This window comes from Tachyglossus aculeatus, chromosome 9 (genome assembly GCF_015852505.1).
Source record: "Tachyglossus aculeatus isolate mTacAcu1 chromosome 9, mTacAcu1.pri, whole genome shotgun sequence".
In the NCBI taxonomy this organism is placed as follows: Eukaryota; Metazoa; Chordata; class Mammalia; order Monotremata; family Tachyglossidae; genus Tachyglossus; species Tachyglossus aculeatus.
The window spans coordinates 48,267,448-48,292,898 of NC_052074.1; the positions used below are offsets into that span (position 1 = coordinate 48,267,448).

General features: G+C 45.9%; 1 protein-coding gene across 4 annotated transcripts in view; it reads right to left on the minus strand.

Annotated features, from left to right (window-relative positions):
- RBMS1 (RNA binding motif single stranded interacting protein 1) overlaps positions 1-25,451 on the minus strand; it is a 227,470-nt gene that overhangs the window by 105,483 nt on the left and 96,536 nt on the right. The window lies entirely within an intron of this gene.

Genomic DNA, 25,451 nt, shown 5'->3' on the forward strand with positions numbered 1-25,451 from the left:
ATTTACTCCCTAGCATTCTAAATCAATCAATCGTATTTACTGAGCGCTTACTATGTGCAGAGCACTGTACTAAGAGCTTAATAATAATGGCATTTGTAAAGTGCTTACGATGTGCAAAGCACTGGGGAGGTCACAAAGGGGCTCACAGTCTTCATCCCCATTTTACAGATGAGGTCACTGAGGCCCAGAGAAGTGAAATGACTTCCCCAAAGTCACACAGCTGACAAGTGGTGGAGCCGGGATTTGAACCCATGACCTCTCACTCCAAAGCCCGGGCTCTTTCCACTGAGCCACGCTTCTTCCCAATAAAGAAGAGAAACAACTTTTTTTTTACTTGGTATTACACACTCCCCCTCCTACCGTACCTCGCTGATCTCCTAGTACAACCCAACCCACCCACTCTGCTGCTCTAATGCCATCCTACTCATCGTACCCTGATCTTGCCAGTCTCGCCATGGACCCCTTGTCCAACTCCTCCCTCTGGCTTGGAACTACCTCCCCCTCCCCCTCATATCTGACAGACCACACTGCCCCTACCTTCAAAGAGGCCTTCACAGACTAGGCCCTCATTTCTCCTATTTGCTCTTTCTTCTATATTGCCAATGCACTTGGATCTGCTCCCCTTCAGCTCTTGATATTCACCCTACCACCAGCACCACAGCACTTACGTGGATAGCCTTATACTCTCCCATTTAGATTGCAAGCTCCTTGTGGACAGGGAATGAGACTATCAATTCTACTGTACCCTTCCAAGCGCCCAGTATAATGCTGGTCACACAGTAAGCCCTCAATAAATGTCCTTGTGGACAGGGAATGAGACTATCAATTCTACTGTACTGTACCCTTCCAAGTGCCCAGTACAATGCTGGTCACACAGTAAGCCCTCAATAGATGTCATTGATTTATGTTATATTTAGCTAATCACTACATAGTTTCAACAGTCCTTCGACAGTGACTAATCAACCATCCTGTGACTGTTCCCCGCCACCCCACGGCTGGCCGGATATGTCTTTGTCCTTCTAATTTCCACTCCATAAACTAAACGTAGGTCTTCTTACAATACAGAAGAAAAGGCAAAAACAAAACAGGCTTTAAAGCCACAGTTTTAGTGCATCAGAAGGACACTCATGGCCCCATGCCACCCACCGAAATGCTGCGGAATACTGAAGCCCCTGCCAAAAGGCAAAATTGTGATGGGGGAAAAACATGACAAAGCCACAAAGGTTCCATTTGACCCCAGCTCTGACCAAGTTAAAAAGAACAATGCTTGCTGAGGGTGTGGTCCTTTAGTGCCCCTGGCCAAGATTTCCCTGTTTGCAAACAGCAAGCCCAAAGCTGTTCAAATGAAATCTCAGAAAGCCCCCCTCATCAAGTTTTTCAAACCCGTTTGGGGGTGGGGGGGGGGGGTGTGTGTGGAGGAAGAGAAACCGTCCAGAGGCAAAGACATATAGCAGATAGTTTTCTGAACTGCCACTTTCTCCACCCAGGGACTGGCACAAATGCTTCAAACCCAGGGCTTTCAAAGTAATTTTCCTATCCCCTTGAGTTTCTTTAAACTCTCTGAAACGACCATCAGCCCCCGTAAACATTTTTAGCACGCAACAGAAACATCGTCGGGGGAAATGGGGATACAGGGATGTTTTAGGCTATAACCAGGCCCACCAATTTTTGGCCTGGAAAAAATTAGGAAGTTGAGAGTTGACTTCCTTTTCCAAATTGCAGTCCAAAAGCTGCGGCATCCCTTCAACAAACCAGGGAATGCCTGCGGCTTAGGGGGAAGGAGGGACCAGGGGGTACTCCTCCAGCAGACTGGTTCTTGTTGGGATGGAAGAGGGAATCCTGTAAGCCGCTTTCCTGAAAAGATGTCATCTCTCCTACCCCAGCAGTCCTTCCCTGTTACAAAGGATTGATCATTTAATGAGACACTGAAAAGGGCAGTGCTGTTCCACCCAGAACAGTCAGGTTTCGTTGCCACACAATTGGGGAGCTCCAAAAAGCCAGCATGTGGGAACAGGTTAGATCTCTCCTGCTCAGTTTCATCATCGGAGAAGACAACTCACAATTCACAAATGAAAAGCCTTGATTTTTAAAGGGTTGGCTGAGTCTTAAAATCTTATGCATCTAAGCATTAGAGTTACAGTAATTCCTCCTCTTTATCTGGTCTGTAAGCTTGTTATAGGCAGTGAACGGATCTGCTAATTACTGTATTGTACTCTCTGAAGCACTTAATACAGTACTCTGCACGTAGTAAGTGCTCAATAAATGCAATCGATTGATTGATTGATTCATTCATATCATCCTCACTCTTCCCAAAAGCTAAAAATTCAGTACCGCCTTGGAGCTGAATCTCACACTGGGAAACCCCATTTAATGACTATGTATATCCTCACTCTCGGCTTCAAGGTTCTCCATCACCTCGCCCCCTCCAACCTCACCTCCCTTCTCTCTTTCTACAGCCCAGCCTGCACCCTCCGCTCCTCTGCCGCTAACAATCAATCAATCGCATTTATTGAGCGCTTACTGTGTGCAGAGCACTGTACTAAGCGCTTCCTCCTCACTGTACCTCATTCTCGGCCGTCCCGCCGTCAACCCCCAGCCCACGTCCTTCCCCTGGCCTGGAATGCCCTCCCTCCACACATCCGCCAAGCTAGCTCTCTTCCTCCCTTCAAAGCCCTATTGAGAGCTCACCTCCTCCAAGAGGCCTTCCCAGGCTGAGCCCCCTTTTCCCTCTCCTCCTCCCCATCCTCCCCACCCTACCTCCTTCCCCTCCCCAGAGCACTTGTATATATGCACAGATTTATTACTCTATTTTACTTGTACATATTTACTATTCTACTTGTTAATTATGTGCATATAGCTTTAATTCTATTTGTTTTGACGACTTTGACACCTGTCTACGTGTTTTGTTGTCTGTCTCCCCCTTCTAGACTGTGAGCCCGTTGTTGGGTAGGGACCATCTCTATTATGTTGCCAACTTGCACTTTCCAAATGCTCAATAAATATGACTGACAATATCTGTGAACAATAGGGACATAAAAAGTCTTTCCATGGGTGTTTAAAGATTCAGATTTTATGGGGGTGGAAGGAAAAACTTCACTAGTACTGTTTTGAGCTGTACCTAAGTACCTAAAAAGTTGTGTCTTCACACTCTCTCTGGACCTTTTTAAAGAATAAACCAAAAAACCCACTAAACCCCCTACAATATAGCAGCTTTGAACTTTCTAACATTCTTGAGAATGCCTTGCAGAGCACTTAACTTCCTTTTCCACAAGAGGCTGGTTAGGGAACGAGAATATAGTGATTCAGTTTCATTCTACAGGATCTGACTTGGAACTAAACTCTTTTGTCTTTTGTTTGACATTGTGATGGAGGAAAGCTATGGGGAACCATTGCTTAGGGCATATCCCCCATGTGTAGCATGATCCACTTCTTAAAAGCCTTATTTGCATCCATTAAATAGTCCAGTTTTGCTGTAAATGCAATGCTCCTCAGACTCTTGGCAACAGTGAAATTTCCCTTGAGCTTTTTTAATGTTTTTCCTAGGCTACAACCCAATATCCGGGGAACAATCTCCAATACTCTACGCACACGTCTAAACACACTTGGGATGAATGAATAAACTAAGGCTAAAGGGCCAGTGACTGAAACTGCCCAAAGCTGAAGGATGGCACCCTTTTGTCCTGGATTAAATGGGTTTTCTGACTGTACTTTGCCTGGAAATATAGACTTCAGCATTCATCCTTCTGAAATGACGAGCCTGTTGGACATTTGTCTTTCCAACTCCACCAGAACAGACTGTCAGGACACCTAGTAGTGGGCCACTCTGGGGTTCCCAACCAATACTGGATGTTGGTGACGGCAACAACTTTGAAGAAAACGTGAATTCAGTCGACTCAGTTGTTCACTTACATGCTTGAGGACACAAGAATGTCTGGTTTGATTTCTCTACCAACTCGGTAGTTATCTTTCCGCTTTAGGACATTTCAATTTTCTTTTTCAAAACTGGGATAAAAATGAAATGAGTTAACTTTTCTGAACCAATAGCCACATCTGGTATGGGAGTTGCTACTTTCCAAGGTGTACTTGTTAGATTTCAGAGGAAAATGGCTCTTTCCCTTTGTTTTTGAGCCTGTGAAAGTGGGGAGATGCAAGTTCTTTATAACATTCTTAGGAAAGTTGGTTCAAATAATCCCTCCTACTACCTTGTTTTTTAAAATAGTATTTGTTAAGCACCATGTGCCAGGTGCTGTACTAAGTGCTGGGGAAGATACAAGGGTAATCAGGCTGGACACAGTCCATGCCCCACAATGGGCTCACATTACGCATCCCCATTTTCCAGATGATACCATAAATCAATGATATTTATTGAGTTCTTACTGATATTTATTGAGTGCTTACTGCGTGGAGACCACTGCACTAAGTGCTTGGGACAGTGTAACACAACAGAGTTGGTAGACATGTTGCCTTCCCACAGCGAGATAAAGTTAGACATAATCCCTAACCTGATGGAAAATGCACCTTTTCAAATATACAGGTTAAACACAAGCAAACTCTCCTAACACAAGTGTGATTAAAGTCTGTCAGAAATTCAAAGTTACAGTTGCTACAGTACCTCTAAATGTACGTGCACTAAGCCACTAAACTTAAATTAAGGAGACAATACAGACAACTGGGAGAGTTCACCTTTCCTGACAACTAATTTTGAGGCTCCTGATCTCCCTTTCTGAAATCTCAGCTATGTAGTGCTTCATTATGCAAACCTTCTACACTGTTTTTCCATCTACAATGCTACCTTTTGATCAGCTATGGCAACTTAAATTTGCCCATTCATCTTAAAAGCAGAATGAGGAACCCACAGAAATTTAGTATTTTGAATGGGTTGGATTCTCCTGGTGCTCACCGGTGGTAAATTTGATACCTATGAATTAACTCTTTTCCGGCCCTAGGATACTTGCTGAATATTCTCTACAGTCTTGAAAAGAAAGAAGGCAGCTTTCAAAGAACCTACTTTCCAGACAGCGTGGCTCAATAAATTGTCCCACGATATAATCGGCTTTCAGTACCCAAAGGGGGCTTATCCAATTTGTGGACTAGTTCCTGCCCTTCCTTTCCTAACCCGCCAGCCTGCCCTCTGGCTTCTGCAACTGGCAGAATGGCAAAGAGAAGAGATAAAGCCCGAGTCTACTGGTCTTCATTACAAGCTACCGTCAAGAGTGGCTGGAGAGGAGAAGGACATCAAGAGCTTTGAGCAACTTTCAGTTACCTGTGGCTTTTACTTATGTTTCTTCATCCTTCCCTAGGCACGCTAACCAGGAGTTGCCCCTCAGAAGTACAGAGACCAGTGGTTCCGAGAAGTTTTTCCTCTCCTCAGAAGGAAAAGCTCTGGTGGCCGACTTTTCATGTCCCACCAAATAGTTGTTTTGGTCTTTAAGGCCTTCTGGAACTTTTCTTGCAAACCCCGTCTGTCGCCACTGCTAGTGAGAAACTGCTGCATACTGCGTATCCCATTTTAAAAAGCTAGACTTTATAGTAACCATTACTTATAATACCTTAGTTTAATTTCCTAACATGAATGCTAGCTGACACAGATTTACCTTTCGCAGAACAAGAGGCTGCCATAATGTACTTTGGGGAGGGGAGAGCACCTGCCGTTCACCAGTCACTATCTTCTGTTCCCCACCTCCAAATCAACCATCTACTCGTACCTCACTAGCCTCTCGCACCTCCGTCCCCTCATTTCTGTGGTTCCCCAAGCTTGGAACTCCCTCCCTTCCCTCAGGCAGACCACAGCTCTCCCACATTCAGATCCCTTTTAAAACCCCACTCCCTCCAAGCTTCTCCAAATAATTTTCCACCAGCCTGAGGCGCAGCATCCCTTCAGCCAATTCTAGCACTTAGGGACTTATTTACCCCTCCTTAACACTCGGGTTATGTCTGCTCTATGTATCCACTCTGACCACTCAAGTTGTAAATATTTTTATGTCTGCCTCCCTTGTGAGTGGACAAATAAACTCCTTGACAGCAGGGAAAGTGTTACTCTTGTTATCCTGTACTTCCCAAGCACCTGGTACAGCACAGGACACCAAGTGCGTTCTTAATAAGTGCTGTTACCTCATTGCCTGCTCTGACTGTTCTGCCTGTGCCTGGCTGAACCACTGCTAAGCCGGAGAGTTGTTTCCCAGACTCTCCACATACCACAATGAGTGGCATTGAAGAGTTTCTGGGAGGCACAGCTACAGTCTGTGCACAAGAACAGGGATCCCACTGACAGCCTAAGGGTTGGGATGGGAAAGATTAAGACGAGGCCCTCATTCCCTGAGGAAACCTGCAGGGAACTGGAATGATTGCCAGGGCCAGAAGTAAGGACTGTCTCTATCTTAGCCCCTCCAACACTCCCCCACCCCTCTCCATTTAGGACTGCTTTGTTCTGACCGACAGCAGGTGGAGGTGAGAAAAGAAAACCAGCTCTAAATTCCAAGAGGCAAGGGGGCAGTAAGGGCTGTCTCTTTATCTCAGCCCCTCCAACACTCCCCCACCCCTCTCCATTTAGGACTGCTTTGTTCTGGCTGACAGCAGGTGGAGGTGAGAAAAGAAAACCAGCTCTACATTCCAAGAGGCAAGGGAGCCGTCCAAAAAGATAAAATATTGAGCAAACTTTGTAAAGGGGCTGTGAAGCTTGGGACCATTGTCAATTTGGAGCTTTCATCATCCTTAAGGAACCTGGCACTAGCAAACTCTGCAGAGCTCTGGCTATGAAGGCCGAGCACATCAAAAAGGTGACCATCATGAAGCTTTGCTCTAGGGTGGCTTTCAAATCTGCCTTTTATAAGCTTCTCTTGCTCTGTCTACAGAATCCCAACTTCTTAGCTTCTCCTCATAGACTCTCTTTTCCAACTCATCACTGAAATGACCATTGATACTTCATTCTCAATTCTAACTTTTCCACATTCCTTTTAACACACCAGAACCAAATTCAGTGCATAACAAGGGCTGATGAGTCAATCATCACTTCACATTCTTGATTCTAATACCGCAATGGTTTCTTCGACCCCATATATATACCACATTGGCTTTGAAAAACAAAGTAAAGTAAGGGACAACTGCTGGGGAATAAGTTGGTTAGTTTATTAAACAGCCAATTTGCATACCTGAAATTGATGGGTACCAAACTCACTAAATGCAGGTCTCCTAGGCAAGTCACAGAAAAAGCGTGGGCCTGGGGCATACATGCATGCTCTCCCCTTCCCAATTTACTTCACCAAAATGTGTGAAATAAGCTTGACGCAGGCTCAACTTTCAGGAGGGAGAGCAATGTGCTTCAGACCAAAAATTATTCATTCAAGGCCAAGTCACCCTGGCACTACAAGTTAACCTGTGTGCAGATGGACATCCTTCAAGGCCAGGCTTTCCAAACCATCACCGCCTTGGCAGGAGTACGTGAAACAGGCTCTCCCAAATGGTGACAGAATCCTGCTCAGGATCAGCTCTCATGCGGCAGTGACCAGGAGAAATCCTGGACCCACTCTCAGAGTATTAAACCACTGTGCTTTACTGAGAGGACCAGCCAATTTGGGAATACTAAGTGGTAAGATTATTAAATGAATGCCCGTAGCAAACACAGTTGGTACCTGCAGCGGTATAATGGAAACAGACATGTATCTAGATCTTCACATTCACTTTACAATATGATTTAGTAAGGCTAGCACAACAAGAAATTGGTTGCTTCCGTCCCCTGCAACTGGAGTTAGCACTTAAAAACCACAAGCACAAAGTTTTTGCATGCAGCAAACCAGGTGTGAAAGAGTTAATAACTGCATCATAATCATAACAATAGCACTCACTGTTCTAAATGCTGAGTAGATATGAGATAATCAGATTGGACACAGTCCCTGTCCCTCATAGGGCTCACAGTCTTAATCCCATTATACAGATGAGGTAATTGAGGCCCAGACAAGTGAAGTGACTTGCCCAAGGTCACACAGCAGAGAAGTGGCAGAACCTTGATTAGAACCCAGGTCCTTCAACTCCCAGGACCATGCTCTATCCAATCAATCAATCGTATTTATTGAGCACTTACTGTGTGCAGAGCACTGTACTAAGCGTTTGGGAAGTACAAGCTGGCAACATATAGAGACAGTCCCTACCCAACAGTGGGCTCACAGTCTAAAAGGGGGTCACAGTCTATCCACTAAGCCATGCTGCTTCTCCAGTGCCTCAGCATGTTGCACTCAGAGGACTAGCTACAACAGCAGGATGAAACAAAAAAAGTCTTGATTTAAAGGGCTTGGATTACACATATAAAATTCAAAAACCAGACTATTTTAAATTTCACATTCTATTTATTATTTGTTTAAGACGTTTCAAGCTCATTGATACTTGAAGCTGACTTTTTATATCTCCAGGTCAAAAACGATAACATTTATAAGTGAGGTGGAGAAGTTATTATTTCAATTTGATCTGAAGGCAATTTTTTAAAATATATACTAGCATTAAACAGTCCAAATACAACATACAGAGAATAAGAATAATTAGCACAACTCAAATACCAAGGAATCTAACTCAATCATTTTAAAATGCAGTACCACTTAAGAACTTGACATACCCATGCTGGAACTGCTCTACTATTTTGTAACTCCTTGTGGGTAGGACCAGAGTTTACGAACTGTATTGAACCCTCCCGGGGGCTTACTGAGTGCTTCAAGCCCAGGAAGCACTGATTGACTGATGGATTTAGGAAAACATGAATACCGTAGTTTCACTCACAATCCACAGCAACAAAAACTCAAAGTAGGCAGGATATTAACTTCTTCAAAAAAAACTTAGATTGTCAACAACGGTTCATTAAAACTCCTCTAAGACAGCCATACTGTAAATCTTTCGCCAAAAGGGCCTCCCTATCCGCCCTCCCCTGCATCGACTCTGCACTTGATTGTGCACCCCTTAAATACTTTGATACTCACCCCAGCCCCACAGCATTTATGGTTCTAGTTCCCCTCTCCCTAATCTATTTTAAAGTCAACCTCCCCAACAAGCTCCTTGTGAGCAAGGTTCACCAACTTCTACCAACATTGTTGTACTGTGCTTTCTGAAGCACTTAGTACATACAGCACACTGAACAGTGGAGGCAAACCTGATTGACTGATTGATTGATTGAAAGACACTGCCACCTTGCCCCTGTCTCATAAAACTCAACTCTTAAAAGGAAATGCACCCCGGAGGGCATCAACATTCACCTGTCCTGGATCCAGATTCTGAGAAAGCAAAACTCATGGCCTAAGAATCAATTTTAAATTCACATTTCTAATTTTATAAGCAATGCTTGTCTTTGAGCAGCATGGCCTAGTGGAAAAGTCAGAGGGCCTGGGTTCTAATTCTAGTTCTGCTACAGATCTGCTGTGTGACCTTAGACAAGTCACTTAACTTTTCTATGCCTCAAGTTCCTCATCTGTAAAACGGAGATTAAATCCTACTCCTTCATTCATTCAATCTCATTTATTGAGTGCTCACTATGTGCAGGGCACTGCACTAAGCACTTGGAAGAATACAACAACAGATACATTCCCTGCCCACAACGAGCTTACAATTCAGAGGGGACATTGCTTCCTAACTTAGGCTGCGAGTCCCATATGAGACAGGGACTGTGTCCAACCTTATTACCTTATATCTACCCCAGATCTTTGAATACTACTTGTTATGCAATAAGCACTTAACAAGTACCATAATACTTAGTACTACTATTAATTCATTTTCATTCATTCATATTTATTGAGTGCTTACTGTGTGCAGAGCACTCTACTAAGGGCTTGGGAGAGTACAATATAACAATAAACAGACACATTCCCAGCCCACAATCAGCTTACAGTCTAGAGGGGGAGAGAGACATTAATATAAATAAATTCCAGATACATACATAAGTGCTATGGGGCTATTATTATACAAGACAAGGAGAAAAATTTAGTTGAATATCTCACATGGTGAATGTTGTTCAGCGTGTGCTTCCTTTTTAAGAGTTGCGTTTTATGAAAAAGGAGTAAGGTGTCCATGCCTTTCAATTGAAGGTTGAATCTGGTTCTATCTTGTCTATCTGGTTTATTCAAGATTGGATTGGTTCTGTAAGGTGCCTAGTTATTTCTTGGTATTCAATACATGATAAATATTGATAACTCCCTAAAGGAGATATTAATTTGCTTGGTTCTTAAATTCTCCCCTCTGCAGGGAAAATTTCCTTTATTTTTCCCACAACGTGTCAATCCTACATTAATACATACAAAATTATTTCAAATATCTTTAATGAAGTGTTACTCTAGGTAAACATTTTTAAAACGAATACCTACAGATGTTTAAGAGTCTGTTTTCCTCTCTTGGCAAGATAAAAAAAAACGTTGCTGAAATCTAATTCTTCAAATGAGGCGGGAAAAACAAGGTACGCATTAACATTGTACACAGTAATAACAATCAAAGCTGTCACATCTTCACAGTCATTTTTGAAGGGTAAAAACAAAAATATCACAGTGAATGCAACCTTTTGATCAATAAGATTAAGATACTTCCCCTTTCCTTACCCTGTCATTCACATTTACGCCTCCCTTTTACTTGGATGAAACAGTTTCTCTTCCCCAAAATCACTGCTCAGTTCTAATCTGGAATAAAGACAATAACCCTCCCAAAACAGAAAAATATTCGCCATTTTTATTACCAAGGGGCATACTAAAATTGGGTAAATCAAGATGATTATTCGTGTAAGATGGAAATGCGGTATTCTTAAATTCCAGATTCACTACTTTTACACTGGTTAAGATTTTCTTTGGTACAGCTGTTGGCCAAATTGGGTATTAGAATTCCTTGAAAATTAACTAGATTCTGAAAAATGCTTCAGATTACAAAACTAGGAATATCGGCACATAGTAAACACTCAATAAATACCACTGACTGATTCATCAGGGTTTCTCGATGAAAACCATGCCATCCCCCTCAACTCCACCTTTACTGAGCCATAGTAGCTAATTGTGGCGGGGGGAAGGATTCGTGTCTAGATAAGGCTTAAATCTATTATGGTCTCACATAATTCAGTTCCACTATTTTTTGCTTGTTTTCCAGAAAACAGAGCACTAAAATACCGGTCTGGGGCATCTGGATACTGATTTCTAGGTTAAAGTCACTTAGACTTTTTTTTTTAAATGGTATTTATTAAGCACCTACTATGTGTTAAGCACTGTCCTAAACACTGGGGTAGGTACAAGTTAATCAGGTCAGACACATTCCCAGTCCACAGTTTAAGTAGGAGGGAGAACAGGTATTGAACCTCCATTTTACCATTGAGGAAACAGAGGTACAGAGAAATTAAGTGACTTGCCCAAAGTCATAAGCAGACAAAGAGAAGCAGCATGGCTCACTGGAATGAGCACAGGCTTGGGAGTCAGAGGTCATGGGTTCTAATCCTGCCTCCCCCACATGCCTGTTGTGTGATCTTGGCCAAGTCACTTAACTTGTCTGAGCCTCAGTTACCTCATCTGTAAAATGGGGATTAAGACTGTGAGCCCCACGTGGGACAACATGATCACCTTGCATCCCCCCTGGGCTCTTAGAACAGTGCTTTGCCCTGCACACAGTAAGCGCTCAATAAATACGACTGAATGAATGAATGCTTTGCACATAGTAAGCACTTAAATGCCATCACTATTATCATTATTATCAAGTGGCGGGGCTGGGATTAGAACCCAAGTCCTCCAACTCCCAGGCCTACGCTCCTGCCACTGGGCAAGACTGCTTGGCCTTAGTTTCTCCATCACTCCAATGAATACAACGGCCATGTCACAAGATTATTTTGAGGAAAATGTGAGGACAGGTAGCGTGCAATGATTTTGTTTGTCTTAGGAAAGGAAAACCCTATATTGTTATAGTTGTGATTAAGAGATGGGGAAATACCTCTCCAACTCTCTCGGTTAGAATGAAATCTGGGGCTTTTCTCCTTAGAATTTCAAAAGGCAACAGAGCCAATATATAAAATGTTCCAACATGGAGATCGTACTTGGAAAATGCCTTAGGCTGAAAACTGAAGAGTTGCCTAAACTTAGAGAGATGCCAAGTGAGTATAAGGCAGAATAATCAGGCACCCATAGATAATAGGTAATACTCTAATATGGCTGCAGATGACAATTACATTTGGGATTCTTATCTTATCTGAATTCTGAAAGCACTATTAATAGAGCTATACATGAAATTGTGTACATACACATATATGTATGTACGTATATACGTATGTAGATAAATGCTTGTACCAAACAAGGAAGACACAAAGTTATAAAGTCATGCTCAGAAAGACAGGCATCAATTTCTGCTGCTTTGCATTTTCCCCAAACTGTAAGTGGGATGTAAAGCGGCCAAGCCGATTAGACTTTTTCAACAACAGCAACTGAGACTGGCTTCGGCCATCTTCACTTTTACATCCTTTAGATGCCTTAATCTTCAAACTTTAACAAAACCCAATCTACTACACACATATTGCTCTGAGCAGAACGGCATGAAAAGGATTAATCAACAGCTTTGTATGTCATCCTCTAAACAAGGCCAAACACTGAATCACTGTTAAATTCCTCACGTGCAACTACGCCCAGTTAATCTGAGAGAAAGCAGCAAACTATGTAAATCTACTTAAACTGGTGAGATAAACACTTCACTCAACAAAGGTACCAACATGTAACCAGAAGCCCCATCAACTGAAAAAGCTATTTCTGAAAAGATCTTCCCTTCCTCCCACAAAAAGAGACAACCTGCTGTCTTGCAGTAATCCAGATCTTACCCCAACGAACTCCCATTGGAAATCTATCAGATACAGACGAGCGGGCTCCTTTCTGGCAAAATCTAGGATTGAAACAGTTTGTGCCCTGCCATCCATCCATCCGTACCGCTAAAGAAAGGGAAAGGTGGAAATAGACACAAAAAGCATATTGGCTTACTGTAAAACGGAATGTGACTGACAGGGATGAGAGTGCAAAGGGTGCTACACACACCAATGCCAACGTAATCAATTCCTCAGCTCACATTTATGGGTTTTTCAGTCCTGAGAGTGTAACTTTTTCAACCGAATAAAGCATGAATATGCAAACATACTGCACACATGGAATATGAAGATCTTTTTTTGATGGCACGTGTGTGTGTGTAAACATACATTCTCCTGGCAGAAAGTAGGGGGAGGAATACTGAGTCACCCTCTGGGGCTTAAACTGTTACAAAATCCTCTCGCCAGCCCCCTGCTCTGCAGACTGCTCCTGCCAGGGGCCTGAGCTCCTGGGAGGAGTCTGTCTGCCCTCAAGCTGAAGGAGGGTTCTTTGCTGCCACCCAGGACAGGGTTTTGGCCCCTACTACTTGACCCCAAGACAGCAGAGCCTCCAAAGGAGGAGGCTGAAGGGCAGGAGTAGGGGCTGGACTCCTCCCGTTCCAGAGATCATGACGTTATCACATTGTGACATCACCTCAGACTCTGCTGCAAGCTCCAACTTGTCTGTAGTCCCACAAATACACAGGTGTGTGTGAAATAAATATATATATATATATATATATGCATACACACACACGTATATCACAGTTTAATCTCACTATGAAATCATCTGATTGGCTATACATGCCCATTCCTCAGGTGGGGCTTGAAACGGCAATCTTCTTTAGGTGCTTAGAACAGTGCCCTGCACATAGTAAGCACTTATACATGCCATCATTATTATTTAGGTATTACACGGAAGCCAACTCTGCATTTCATACTGAGCCGCCATTCCCTTCAAGACGGTCTAACTTTGACTGGACCTCAGTAGGCGTGCGTGTGTGCTCGTTTTCCCCGTGATGCAGGAAAATCCTGTTTAACACAGATGACTTCAGAGATCAGTGTTTACCTCTGGTTTTCCCTATACTTGAGGAAAAGATTCAGCACCGCCCACTTCTATCTCACCTGAAACTGGGTGGTTGGCACACTTTAAAAAGAAATAAATCTGCATTAATCTCACCAACGGGAAATGTGAGATGAGTGAAATTAATTCTTTAATTAATAGTATTGCCAATCCCCAATGTCATTTACAACAGTCAGTCCTCACTCATCTTCCTGTTATCCTATTCCGCCCACCACCGCCCACTCAACATTGCCAGGTTCAGTAGGCAAAACTATCACACACATACAACCTTGGCTGTTCAGAGTCCCTTCCATTTTCGCTTCAACTAGGATATTTAATTAAAGTCAACCTTTTTCTGTGAGGTGCGTATCTAAATTCGGCTTCAAAACAATATTTACACTAATGGTAACTTTACAGATTTAAAAAATCAGACCCGATCGCCCACCTGCAATTTACCTACTTTCTGCCAAGTAACTAGTGTCGAATGAAAGGTGTAGGCTTCTTTCTAAAGGTCGCCCTAAATATCAAACTCTAAGATCTTAGACAATTATTCAAATGTACACATTACGCCTCACCTAAATCGACGGTCACTCAATGGCAACCAGGAACCAGGTCTCTATGTAGGAAGCGTGCTTTCACCAGAGAATGGCTAAATACCAACAAAAGAAACCTTTGACTCAAATACCGCTGGTACCCGGGTCTTGTGTCTGTATAATGCCTACACATTCATTTCTTTCTTGGCCTATAGAAAGGAGAAAGTCTGTTTGTTTTTCTGATTCAGTCAGCCTTTTTAGCTCTTGAATCTAAGGAGTGAACTGTGAGAAGGGGAGCATCTTATCAGCGTGTTCCAGACCAGCAGGCTATCTCCCTTTCCCACACAAAACCTACAGCCCCTTACAGTAAAAGGCCTCGCCCTCAGAGCCTTTTCCCCATTTCACAGCTAACACCCTGCGGTGCCCAGACAACAAATAAATGAATTCACAAGGCTCTATGGTTCCTTCCATAATTAACCATCTTTTCAGGTGGAGTGACATGGGCGGGGAGAAACCGAAGAAGGGAGGTAGGAGAGGTGAGGGAGCTAATGCCTGCACTAAATTGGCTCCATTTATGAAGTTTCTGCAATTGTGGCAAACCCTGGGACATTTACCCCAAATGAACTCACCCTAAGTACATGTTACACATGCAGGCTTCACTTGTACAGTTAGTAGATGAAAAATAGGCTTTAATCTGCTCGTGGAGTTCCCAATGCTGATAATTACAGATATCTGGGGACTCGATTTTGCACTGCTTCACCCAAGCACGATTTCAGATGTCTGCCTGTGTGAGGGCATAATTGTCACCGCATTACACTTTGCAATGAGGGGTGGTGAGGCGGGGGGGGGGGGGGGAACCCAACAGTTTTAGAAAACTGCACCTTAATTATTTCTATAGATGAACAGTATGCTGTACTACAATGACGGATGTACTTTCAAATATTTATATGCCAGCACATCGGAGAAATACAGGATAATTTGAGAACAGAATGGACTAAACAGTAATCAATAATTCTATGAAAGCCCTAAGTAACTTCCCTGGGCATTATTGCCATTAGATGGGATGATCTAGAGTGTAGCTAGCCTTAATGGAGGAGAGGGAAGATTCGTTGGTATTGTTATTGGAATAACACGGTAACTGATGTGTCTCAGTTGCTAAGAATGGGCACAAAGGTTTATTGATGAAATATCTTGTAATTTTTGTTTTCTCAGCAAGCAGCTTACCACTGACCCCTCATCAGTTTAACTTTCACAGAACCGCACTTAAAAAAAAAAACAACTTTGAGCAACGTTTTTGATACTGCTGCTTAAAAGCTTTGAGATTTATCACAAGATGGTTTTAATAATGCCTCCAACAGGGGAATGGGAGGGGAGGAGAGGGCTCCTGAACTTGCAGTTCTTTTCCTTTTTCCGGCTCGGGGTTTTGAGCCAACCACTAAATTGCCTTTGTACCTCATTCTGCTTTAAAAAAAAAAGTATGAAGCCGTATTAAAATGGGAAAACTCATGTGCATGACTCAATCTTATCCAACGTTCCCCGACCTAAAATGTCACGGATATCCCTGTTACTGAAAAGCTAAAAAATCTGAAAAAACTGACAGCTCAAGTTCCTTTTTTTTTTTTTAGTAGAGAGACTGAGAGGGGTGGGGGAAGGGGACGAGGGTGGTCCAGTGTGCTTGTCGTGCTGAACGGAACATATCCAGGCTGGAGTTTCGATTCGATAGATATTGCAACTTGTCGCTCTTTCTTTTCATTCATTCATTCATATTTATTGAGAGCTTACTGTGTGCAGAGCACTGTACTAAGTGCTTGGGAAGTACAAGTCGGCAACATATACAGACGGTCCCTACCCAACCACGGGCTCACAGTCCGCCCTCCTCCCCTTCCCCACATCACCTGTACATATGTTTGTTCGTATCTATTACTCTATTTATTTTACTTGCACATAGCTATTCTATTTATTTTATTTTGTTACTATGTTTTGTTTCGTTCTCTGTCTCCCCCTTCTAGACTGTGAGCCCACTGTTGGGTAGGGACCGTCTCTATATGTTGCCAACTTGGACTTCCCAAGCGCTTAGTACAGTGCTCTGCACACTGTAAGCGCTCAATACGATTGACTGACTGAGAGAAGGGGGGGCCCGACAACATTACACACACACACACGCTGCAACTCGACTCCCAAGTGCTTAGTACAGTGCTAAACACATAGTAAGCGCTCAATAAATACGATTGATCGATTGATCGATAGAAGGGGGAGACAGACAACATTACACACAGACACGCTGCAACTCGACTCCCAAGCGCTGCAACTCGACTCCCAAGCGCTTAGTACAGTGCTAAGCACACAGTAAGCGCTCAATAATAACAATAATGTTGGTGTTTGTTAAGCGCTTACTATGTGCAAAGCACAGTGCTTTGCACATAGTAAGCGCTTAACACCAACATTATTATTATTATTATAATAAATACGATTGATCGATTGATTGATAGAAGGGTGAGCCAGACATTACACACACACACACACGCGCGCGCTGCAACTCGACTCCCAAGCGCTTAGTACTGTGCTAAGCGCACAGTATGCGCTCAATACAATTGATCGATTGACTGATAGAAGGGGGAGCCAGACATCACACACACACACACACACACACACACGCTGCAACTCGACTCCCAAGCGCTTAGCACAGTGCTAAGCACACTATAAGCGAGCAATAAATGATTGATTGATAGAAGGGGGATCCAGACAACATTACACACACACGCACACGCTGCAACTCGACTCCCAAGCGCTTAGTAGTGTGCTCCGCACACAGTAAGCGCTCAATAAATGATTGCTCGATAGAAGGGGGGGCCAGACAACATTACACACACACACACACACACACACACACACGGTGCAACTCGACTCCCAAGCGCTTAGTAGTGTGCTCTGCACACAGTAAGCGCTCAATAAATGATCGGTCGATAGAAGGGGGGGGCCAGACAACATTACACACACACACACGGTGCAACTCGACTCCCAAGCGCTTAGTAGTGTGCTCCGCAAACAGTAAGCGCTCAATAAATGATTGGCCGATAGAAGGGGGGGGCCAGACAACATTACACACACACACGCTGCAACTCGACTCCCAAGCGCTTAGCAGTGTCCTCTGCACACAGTAAGTGCTCAATAAATGATTGGTTGATAGAAGGGGGGCCCAGACAACATTACACACACACACACACACACGCTGCAATTCGACTCCCAAGCGCTTAGCAGTGTGCTCTGCACACAGTAAGCGCTCAATAAATGATTGGTCGATAGAAGGGGGAGCCAGACATCACACACACACACACACACACACACACACACACACACACACACGGTGCAACTCGACTCCCAAGCGCTTAGTAGTGTGCTCCGCACACAGTAAGCGCTCAATAAATGATTGGTCGATAGAAGGGGGGGCCAGACAACATTACACACACACACACACACGGTGCAACTCGACTCCCAAGCGCTTAGTAGTGTGCTCCGCACACAGTAAGCGCTCAATAAATGATTGGTCGATAGAAGGGGGGGCCAGACATTACACACACACACACACACACACACGCTGCAACTCGACTCCCTAGAGCTTAGTAGTGTGCTCTGCAAACAGTAAGCGCTCAATAAATGACTGGTCGATAGAAGGGGGGGCCAGACAACATTACACACACACACGGTGCAACTCGACTCCCAAGCGCTTAGTAGTGTGCTCCGCACGCAGTAAGCGCTCAATAAATGATCGGTCGATAGAAGGGGGAGACAGACAACATTACACACACACACACACACACACACGCTGCAACTCGACTCCCAAGCGCTTAGTAGTGTGCTCTGCACACAGTAAGCGCTCAATAAATGACTGGTCGATAGAAGGGGGGGCCAGACAACATTACACACACACACACACACGGTGCAACTCGACTCCCAAGCGCTTAGTAGTGTGCTCTGCAAACAGTAAGCGTTCAATAAATGATTGGTCGATAGAAGGGGGGGCCAGACAACATTACACACACACACACACACACACACACACACACGCTGCAACTCGACTCCCTAGAGCTTAGTAGTGTGCTCTGCACACAGTAAGCGCTCAATAAATGACTGGTCGATAGAAGGGGGGGGCCAGACAACATTACACACACACACGGTGCAACTCGACTCCCAAGCGCTTAGTAGTGTGCTCCGCACGCAGTAAGCGCTCAATAAATGATCGGTCGATAGAAGGGGGAGACAGACAACATTACACACACACACACACACACACGCTGCAACTCGACTCCCAAGCGCTTAGTAGTGTGCTCTGCACACAGTAAGCGCTCAATAAATGACTGGTCGATAGAAGGGGGGGCCAGACAACATTACACACACACACACACACGGTGCAACTCGACTCCCAAGCGCTTAGTAGTGTGCTCTGCAAACAGTAAGCGCTCAATAAATGATTGGTCGATAGAAGGGGGGGCCAGACAACATTACACACACACACACACACACACACACACACGCTGCAACTCGACTCCCTAGAGCTTAGTAGTGTGCTCTGCACACAGTAAGCGCTCAATAAATGACTGGTCGATAGAAGGGGGGGCCAGACAACATTACACACACACACGGTGCAACTCGACTCCCAAGCGCTTAGTAGTGTGCTCCGCACGCAGTAAGCGCTCAATAAATGATCGGTCGATAGAAGGGGGAGACAGACAACATTACACACACACACACACACACACTGCAACTCGACCCCCAAGCGCTTAGCAGTGTGCTCTGCACACAGTAAGCGCTCAATAAATGATTGGTCGATAGAAGGGGGAGCCAGACAACATTACACACACACACACGCTGCAACTCGACTCCCAAGCGCTTAGTAGTGTGCTCCGCACACAGTAAGCGCTCAATAAATGACTGGATGATAGAAGGGGGAGACAGACAACATTACACACACACACACACACACACACACACGCTGCAACTCGACTCCCTAGAGCTTAGTAGTGTGCTCTGCACACAGTAAGCGCTCAATAAATGACTGGTCGATAGAAGGGGGGGGCCAGACAACATTACACACACACACACACACACACACACACACACACACGGTGCAACTCGACTCCCAAGCGCTTAGTAGTGTGCTCCGCACACAGTAAGCGCTCAATAAATGATTGGCCGATAGAAGGGGGGGGGGGGGCAGACTACATTACACACACACACACACACACACACACACACACACACGGTGCAACTCGACTCCCAAGCGCTTAGCAGTGTCCTCTGCACGCAGTAAGTGCTCAATAGATGATTGGTCGATAGAAGGGGGGGCCAGACAACATTACCACACACACACACACACACACACACACACACACACGGTGCAACTCGACTCCCAAGCGCTTAGTAGTGTGCTCCGCACACAGTAAGCGCTCAATAAATGATTGGTTGATAGAAGGGGGGGCCAGACAACATTACACACACACACGCTGCCACTCTCTTTTAAGCTCCCGAAAAATGAAAAGCAGCAGCAGCAGCAACCTCAACCACTTGTTGCAAAGCTCAGCTCAAGCAAACCGGGGCGGGCCCGGCCAGCCTCTCCTCCTCCTCCTCCTCCTCCTCCCCGTCCGGCCCCGCCGGGCCCCAGGGGGGCGCAGAGGGAGGGGGAGGAGGAGGAGGAGGAGGAAGAGGAGGAGGCTGCGGGGGGGGGGGGGTTAATATTGCAGCTGAAGCGGCCCCTTCTCTGCAGCATAAAGCGCGCGCCCCGCGGCGGGCGTCGCCCTTCTCCACCAACCCCAACCTCCACACACACACACACACACTTTCTTCCTCCCGCAAAAGGCGGTTTTTCTCCGCGCCCCCCGCCCTTCGGAGAGCCTCCGCCCCCCACACACCCCCACACAGACACACACACACACCCACACACCCCCACAGACAGACAGACCGCCCGCCCCCGGCCTCCTCACCTGCTTCCGATAGGGCGCCCTGCCGCCGCCGCCGCCGCCGCCGCCGTTGCCCCCCGGGTTGCCGCCGCTGTTGGGGAAAATCATGGCTGGGCGGAGGCGGGCGAGGCGGCTGTGGGGCGAGCCCCGGGATGGGGGAAGTTTGCCCCCCTCCCTCCCTCCTTTATCCCTCCTCCCCCAGCCCCGTGTGGCGGCGGCGGCGGCGGCGGCCGGTCCGGTCCGGGGGCCACTCCCTGTGGCGGACCCTCTTTTTCTCCTCCTCCTCCTCCCGTCAGGGCCTCCGCGCTCCCCTGCTGCCGCCGCCGCCGCCGCCGCTTTGCCGAGCGCGCGGGTCCGGGCGGGGAGCCCCGGCTGCCATGGGCGGCCGAGCGCTCAGTGGGGCGCTCGGAGCGTTAGCGGCGCTGCCGCCGCCGCGGCCGCCGGTCCCCCCTCCCCGCGGCCTCAACCACCGGGGCGGGGGACGGGGGGGGGAGGGCCTGCCCCCGGAGCCGCCCCCTCCGCTCTTCCCCTCCCCAGGCGCTCCCCCCTCCGCCCGCCGGGGCAGCGCAATCCCTCCAGGGGGGTGGGGTGGGGGGGGGGGGCGCCCCCCCCCGGCCCGCGTGCAGTGGTTGAGTCCGGCCGGCCGCATACCGCACATTCCACGGGGCGCCCCCTCCCCCCCCCCCTCCCCCGCCGCGCTCGCGCTCCTTTCCCTCACGGCGCCTCCAATGGCGGCGGCCCCGACGGCTTCTCCCACCCGTCAATCAATCGTATTTATTGAGCGCTTCCCGCGCGCAGAGCACCGTACTAAGCGCTCTCTTTCTCCCTTCAAGGCCCTAACGATGGCACTGATTAAGCGCTTACTCTGTGCCAAGCACCGTTCTAAGCGCTGGGGAGGTTCCGAGGTGATCAGGTTGTCCCACGGGGGGGCTCACAGTCTTCATCCCCATTTGACAGATGAGGGGACTGAGGCCCAGAGAAGTGAAGGGACTTGCCCAAAGTCACGCAGCTGGCTCTTGGCAGAGCCGGGATTTGAACCCACGACCTCTGACTCCAAAGTCCAGGCTCTTTCCACTGAGCCGCGCTGCTTCTCTACTTCTCTCTTCTGCCCTACTGAGAGCTCACCTCCTCCAGGAGGCCTTCCCAGACTGAGCCCCTTCCTTCCTCTTCCCCTCATCCCCCTCGTCTTACCTCCTTCCCTTCCCCACAGCACCTGTATATATGGATATACGTTTGTACAGATTTATTACTCTATTTTACTTGTACATATCATCATCATCATCATCAATCGTATTTATTGAGCGCTTACTATGTGCAGAGCACTGTACTAAGCGCTTGGGAAGTACAAATTGGCAACATATAGAGACAGTCCCTACCCAACAGTGGGCTCACAGTCTAAAAGAATATCTATTCTATTTATTTTATTTTGTTAGTAGGTTTGGTTTTGTTCTCTGTCAAACTTGCCAACTTGTACTTCCCAAGCGCTTAGTACAGTGCTCTGCACACGGTAAGCGCTCAATAAATACGATTGATTGATTGATCGATTACTAAGCGCTTGCGAAGTACAAGTTGGTAACATACAGAGACGGTCCCTACCCAACAGCGGGCTCACAGTCTAGAAGGGGGAGATAGGGAACAAAACCAAACATATTAACAAAATAAAATAAATAGAATAGATATGTACAAGTAAAATAAAGAGTAATAAATATGTACAAACATATATGCATATATACAGGTGCTGTGGGGAAGGGAAGGAGGTAAGATGGGGGGATGGAGGGGGGGGCTCAGTCTGGGAAGGCCTCCTGGTCCCTAAGCCCCGAGCTCTAACCCGCCCTCTCCTCCCTGTGTTCCTCTTCCCTTTCTCTGCCTCAGCCACCACAACGGCAACAACAATAAAAGCCTCAATCAATCAATCGATCGTATTTATTGAGCGCTTACTGTGTGCAGAGCGCTTGGGAAGTACAAGTTGGCGACATTTAGAGACAGTCCCTACCCAACAGTGGGCTCACAGTCTAGAATGTGACTCCTCAAAACGTACAAAACCCCCTCCGCACTTCTCACATATCGGCAAATAATCATCATCATCATCAATCGTATTTATTGAGCACTTACTGTGTGCAGAGCGCTTGGGAAGTACAAGTTGGCGACATATAGAGACAGTCCCTACCCAACAGTGGGCTCACAGTCTAGAAATGTGTCTCCTCAAAACGTACAAAACCCCCTCCGCACTTCTCACGTATCGGCAAAGAATCATCATCATCAATCGTATTTATTGAGCGCTTACTGTGTGCAGAGCATTGTACTAAGCGCTTGGGAAGTACAAGTTGGCAACATATATAGTCCCTACCCAACAGTGGGCTCACAGTCTAAAAGGTGGGCTCACAGTCTAAAAGTGGCATCTTTACTATGTGCAAAGCACTGTTCGAAGCGCTGGGGGGGATACAAGGTGATCAAGTTGTACCATGTGGGGCTCAAACCCCCGATCAAAGCCCTATTGAGAGCTCACCTCCTCCAGGAGGCCTTCCCAGACTGAGCCCCCTTTTACCTCTCCTCCCCATCCCCCCTGCCCTACCTCCTTCCCCTCCCCACAGCACCTGTATATATGTTTGTACAAATTACTTGTACATATTTACTATTCTATTTATTTTATTAATGATGTGCATCTAGCTTTGCTTCTATTTATTCTGATGACTTGCTTGACACCTGTCCACATGTTTTGTTGTCTGTCTCCCCCTTCTAGACTGTGAGCCCGTTGTTGGGTAGGGACCGTCTCTATATGTTGCCAACTTGTACTTCCCAAGCGCTTAGTACAGTGCTCTGCACACAGTAAGCGCTCAATAAATACGATTGAATGAATCCCCATTTTACAGATGAGGTAACTGAAGCTCAGAGAAGTGACTTGCCCAAGGTCACACAGCAGACATGTATATATGTTTGTACATATTTATTACTCTATTTATTTATTTATTTGACTTGTACTTACCTATTGTATTTATTTTATTTTGTTAATATATTTGGTTTTGCTCTCTGTCTCCCCCTTCTAGACTGTGAGCCCAGTGTTGGGTAGGGACTGTCTCTGTATGTTGCCAACTTGTACTTCCCAAGCTCTGCACACAGTAAGCGCTCAATAAATACGATTGATTGATTGATTGATGTGGCAGAGCCGGTATTCGAACCCATGGCCTCTGACTCCAAAGCCCGTGCTCTTTCCACAGAGCCACGCTGCGATCTGACTCCAACAAAACCCCCAATTCCTAGGGAGACCCGTGACAAATCTAACTGCGAGTTATTACTCACTTTTTTTTTCCCACGAGTTTTGTAAGAGGGGTCCTACCCACGAGCATCGCTGGAAGGAATCCTCGAGTTGTTGGTTATCTGGCGGTGGTCCATCCGCCCCTGTCCCCCATCCCAACATTTCTACAACATAATGAAAAGTTTCGGACGACTCCACGCTCCATTTCGAGGACTCTCCTGAAGGGCCATGGGGGTTAATGGAAAACGGTGGAGGTGGTTTTCCACCAAGCGCTTAAAGTTTCAAACAAGGCAGAAGGGCAGACTTGCAAGGTGAGAACCTTGTCTCTCAAGTTGGGGCCGGTTTCCCCGGGGATCTTGGCCCTGACATTATCCAGGAAAGAGCTGTGTGTCCACTTCAATAGACGAGAAGGCCCCTGCTTGCTGGAATCCAGGCAGCGAGGCAGGAAAATGAGGATCTACCCCACTGTTCCCTATGGAAATTTTGAGTTTCTGAAAAGCAGCTGCACCAGCTCCGGCGTTTACTTCAACAGAGTCGAACTGGAAAATATCCACCCCTCACAGCCTACGGAAAACCCTTCGTAACATGTCAGGATGCTTTAAATGCATCACTCATTCTTTCTTCCAAACTATAATGAACTGCCGACTTGGAAAAAAGTAAGCGATCTACTATGTTCGCGAACGTAAACCCCCTTTCTCTTTTATTGATAAAACATGATGCGATAGAAGATAAAAGTTCCAACTAAAATAGGAATGAAAATGTGGACGTTTTGTAACAGAAGTTCACTTAACATTTTTATTTGGTACTTTGATCTTTCACTTGGGTCCTATCCATTATGTGAGGCTTCTGGACCCCCTGGCCATCCCTTTTAGGTCATTTAATATATCAAAAGTCAGACTGCCTCCTGTCATCCCCGCTTGTCAAGGCCCTCCATGGCCTGTGGTTCAAGAAAAGGCTTGAGAAAGCATACCTTATACCCTGGGTCAATAGCCCAAGGCCTTCCTTGACCACCCTTTTCTGAAAACACCCTCCCCTCGATCCCCTAGAGTCCAGACCCTGTGGCCCATCAGAAATACCCTGGATAGCTTTAGCTGTCATACACAAAGAGGTGGCCTCCGGGACCGTAAGCTAAACCACAAACAGCTCTGAAGACTGGTTTTCTTGTGGCTCTGAAGGCAGGGTGGGAATCTCAATTAGGGTGCTGTGTGATTCCACGGAATAATGCATCCCATTACCCTGCTCTAATGTTCAAACATTTTAGAGGGCGTGAGAAAACATTTTAGAAAGCCATGAATAAAGAAAATTCAATTGGAAAAGTTAAAAACCCAGTTTAAAAATGTGTTATGTTTATATGAGGGAACTTAAAAACTGGAGTGAGACCAATAATAAAGGATGGCATAGGAGATGTAAATCCACGTATTTAGGGGAAAAACAGTTGAAAAATCACTATACTAGCCGTGTCTACTGCAAACAAATGCACTGATTAATAATTAATAATAGTATTTGTTAAGCGCTTACTATGTGCCAGGCACTGAACTTAGCGCTGGGTACTTTTGGTGTCAGGTATACCCTGAAACCTAGAATATTAAGGCTTTTACCTAGATAAAATTTTTGGCAGGGAGGAACTACAGACCCTCATTATATCCTTATCTCCAATGGATTTCAAGAATTTCCCTTTACCAGCCTGAATAGGAATTTTGGGGGGTCAGACTAAAATCCACACAACTTGATGTATTTCTCGTGTCATTTTAGGATATTCCCTTGCAACCACACTTCACCGACTCGCGAGAGTCGTCAACAGGCAAAACTCTCTTGGCAGTTTTTAGGAAAA